We start from the raw sequence: 4,643 nt of genomic DNA, 5'->3' as shown, positions 1-4,643 counted from the left end.
CTTTCTGGATGTTATTCAACACACCATTAAATTAACCCTTAAATTAACAATATAATGCGTGTGTGTGTGTTTTCTGGTGGTGGCCAGTGCTATCTCCGTGTTGCACCTTACCACTATGAATTTTCAAATTTCAGCTCTTAAAAGATTACGATTATATAGTACTAATTTTATGATTTGACTTTACACTAACAGATCAGCATCCACTTAATTAATTACTTTGTTTCTCGACGATGGTAATATATTTCTCTTCATAATTAGTATCCACACCAATATTGGAAATACTCAAATGGTCACTAAAGTAATAATCCCTTTGTACTAAAAATGAAGGACGGCATTTTTGGTTAGAACTGCGGCGTATCATATATTTGAAATAATAGACGAAAGTCGTTCTTATATTATTTTCTTTCGTTACTTACCAGTTATCACTCGCTGGCTCCTTTTAAGATAAAGTTGCAGATAATCCACAAGGCACGACTTTCCTTTTTCGTGAATTTTTTTAAAGTAGGGCCATTTCATAATTACACAAAATAGAGTAGTACACCTCAACGAATTCATTCTGTTTTAATATAATTTTATTTAATGTAATTCATTTAACCCCCCACCCCTCAAAATTCAAATCGTAATAGTAATTAGGATTAAAACCGGTTAGTCTGCAGAAACAACTGTTTCGTCATATGAAGAAATTATAGTATACTATAGTATGAAGAAAATATTATATGCACGAATTGCACATTTTTTGTCAAAGAGAAAATAAAGTATTGTTTGCAGCAAATAGCAAATTTGTCCAAATAATAAATTCACTTGTTGAATTAATATGCAATCATAGACTTAGTTATCTCCATTTTAATCTACTATATACTCTTTCCGTTTTTGAAAGTATGATTTTCTAGACTTTTTTTATTTAAAAAAATAGATTTTCTTTATTTATAAAGTATTTTTATATATATTTTTAAAATATTAATTGAGAATATTTGAATTAATTCAATGTAATTGGTTGATAATTATTAAAAAGTGTATGAAAAAACAATGTAAATGTAAATCCTTTTTATATTATTTGAGAATCACTTTTATTAATTAACTTTTCTTTCATGTGTGATTAACAAAAATGTCATTACTTAAGTGTCATCACTAGAGTCATTCTCACATTCTTACATTAAAAGCCCTCCATCACCTAAATTTATTACTTGTAGTGCCATTATTCATTATTATTAAGCTAAAATTATACTGTATGTTTCGTATAGGATCAAAATTATTTTGTCTTACATCCATTATCTAAACCCAAAATAACCAGTTTATTTGTCTTAACCAAATTTGAAATTTTATGTAGATTCATCTATTGTTTAACAATCGTGTTCTAAAATAATAGTTGAGCCATATATTGATTTTTAGAACGTATTCATCATGCACACTAGACCAAATTTATATTAGATAATGTGCATTACACTATGTTACAAACTCGATATGTCAATTTCAATGACCACAAGTTACTCATTCACCAAAGTAATAAAAATGCCATAGGAGAATGACGACCACAAACAACATGTAAAATAATATATATAGTTTTGCTAATGTCGTAAAAAAAATTATCTTGCTAACAATCACTGTTATTAATAATATATAACATTAGCATATACTCTAAAGTTATGGACCGAATGAAAAAAGCCTGGCATATTCAATTATATCATTAAAAGGGTCCATACATTAAGTCTATGTAACATTATTTGGATCTCATTAGTTTGTACCAACTTTGGAATAGTGTCAAAGTTAAATTCAAAAAAAAAATTGTAATCTTATTAATTTTCTTGCCATCTATTTACATGATATGCATCAATGGGTACGTAAAAGGTAATTATATAAGTTTACAAAAAGGTAACTTTACATATGCAATGTTTAGTGATTATAGTGTGTGTTAAAGAAAGTATTTATGTAATATGTACCACTAATTTAGCAAAATAATTTGTGTATCTTTGACTCAATATATTTAACAAAAAAAAAAATCTTTGACTTAATATAACGATATTATTCTATATACATATGTGACCATCGATCATAGTGTGTGTTAAGGAACATATTAATTTAATATGTACCACTTATGTACAGCCGCAAGTGAAGACTTGGTCAACGACCATCTATCTGAACTTGCTTTCCGATCCGACATTAGCACCGGAGTTTCTGCATTTTGTGACCTTGTCTCTCTGCCGTATAATATTCATATTTTCCCACATGGTTGATTTATTTTTGAATGAAAGATAATTACACTTCCGGCAAACTTTTTCCCACATATACGGTAAAACCTCTAGAAATTAATAATGTTAGGACTTTGAAATTTTATTAATTTATATAGATATTAATTTACAAAAGTTTCCTTATTTATTTTTTTCTATTTTTAATATGTTTATATATAAAATACGAAAATATTTGATTTTACCGTATGTATATTGTTCAAATTTTAGAAATTTGACTTTCATATTGTTTTATTATCTTATTTGGTGTATATTTTTATGTTTCATATGATTGTTAAATGGTTTTCGATATAATTTTACTAAATATTATCAAAATATCTTAAAATGTTAAGAAAAATAAAAATATTTTTATTGTGAATATAAAATGAATAATATAATGTTTATTTTGTACTTATATAAAATTATATATAGATAGATTATTAATTTATGATTTTAATGAGACTATATATTTACATGAAAGTTTTAAAATTATGATTATCTTATTATTTTATCGTTTTGTGTCATATTTTACACCAGTCCAAGTTGGGACCGGTAAAATTTATTAATTTATAGAAATTATTAATTTATCGAGTATTAATTTATAGATGTTCTATTGTAGCTAGAAACATTCAGCTGGAAATACAGTTACGCTCATTCAGCTAAATTTTTATTAGCCAAGTATAAATTTTTAATCATTTTATATTTTTTTTCCTCTAGTTACTGTGTATCAAAAGTTAAAACCTTTTTATTTTTCTTTTTCCTGGTTTTGTGGAAAAAAAGAGTTACGCTCATTTCCACTTTTTACTATTTTAACTACTTTATAATATTTACTCCCAATTCATCCATTTTAAGTTACTCTACTCCCAATTAATAAATTTTTATTAATCACACCCTTAATTTTTTTTTTCATTTTCTTTCTGTTCAAGTTCGCTTTCGTTATTCGTGATTTTTTTTATGGAATCACAATTCTTTGTTGGTATCAAATTCTTTTCTTTTGTTTGTTCTAACACAATATGAAAAAAAAATCTCAATGATATATATTTTTGTTTTCTTACTTTGTTTTTTGTTGAATGGGTTGATTCAGAATAATCAGTGAGATACTACTTTCGTAGCAATGCAGTGAAGATGACTTGACAAATAAAATACATTTTCTATAAATTAAGTCGTACCAAACCTAACAAATATTGTGAGTGTCTGTCTTAGTGTCTTTACAGATCGTAATTATTGCGTAAAATTTATACTATCAAATTAAACGATACAGCTAAAACAGTATCGCTTGACCAAAATCTAAAAACAACATCCAGTTAATTTACAGCTAAAAGCAGTATTTTTTGACCAAAAGCTAAAAACAATATTGAGTTAATTAACACATTTGTGATATACCCTTTTTTATTATCATGGAATTTTCGAATCCTACGCTAATACTCTCTTACAAATTTGAAGTTACCTTTGAAACATTCCAATTAAAAAAATAACTTTTCATATTAAAAATGAACCAACCCCGTTGTATTATCATATCATTAGGTCACCAATAGTTTGATTTGTGTAATATACTTCATACTTCATAGTTCATACAGCATAGAATAGCTCTTAATATAAATGGGTGCCGGGTGCTGTGAGCCACAAACTTTAAAAAATATAAAAGATGTAGGACCTGCTGTATTATTTGCACAGTAAATTTTTAATATTAGTTGAATTTACTCGTTCACTATATATATAGTATAAAAATGTGACAAATTAATGCAAAACAGTCAAATATATAATTTTAAAAAATTCTAATTATCTTTCAATGACAATGCGATATCATATATGCATTATCACTTTTAGAAATAAATATTCTTATATTGTAAAACATAAAAATATATGGTAAGTTATTTTAACATATATTAATCAAGAAAAAGTTTATTTAACTCATCTATTAATATAATCATATGAATTAACATTGTTATATGGTAAGTCATTTAAAATTATATTTTTGGTAATTCATTTAATTTATTATATGGTAAGTCATTTAATTATATTAATCGAAGTATTTTTCACAGGATTTTCTAGAGTTAATATTCTATTAATCTAATTCATATAGCGGGGATTATAATAAAACTAACATGCTTATTTTTAATAGGAAAAAAAACAGACATAAATAAAAGAACAAGAGGGAAGAATAATAAAATATGTTTGTTGAGTTTTTGGTATTTTTATATTCTTATGTATTTAATTTTTATTTGTTTGTCGGGGTACATGTGCTTTTTTGTGTTACCATAAATGTGATCTAATTATTTTTATGTGTTTTTAAAATGTTAAGATAAATTTAGTAAAGAAGTTTAATAAAAATGACCATCTCTACAATTGTTAAAGTCAAAGATGAAAAATATAACGTAAATTGAAAGTGAGAAAAATTATTTAAAAATTAATGAGATGTAT

The sequence above is a fragment of the Brassica oleracea genome, unplaced genomic scaffold (assembly GCF_000695525.1).
Source record: "Brassica oleracea var. oleracea cultivar TO1000 unplaced genomic scaffold, BOL UnpScaffold01170, whole genome shotgun sequence".
Classification (NCBI taxonomy): Eukaryota; Viridiplantae; Streptophyta; class Magnoliopsida; order Brassicales; family Brassicaceae; genus Brassica; species Brassica oleracea.
The sequence above is the reverse complement of the archived record's forward strand: the minus strand, read 5'-3'. Positions refer to the sequence as shown.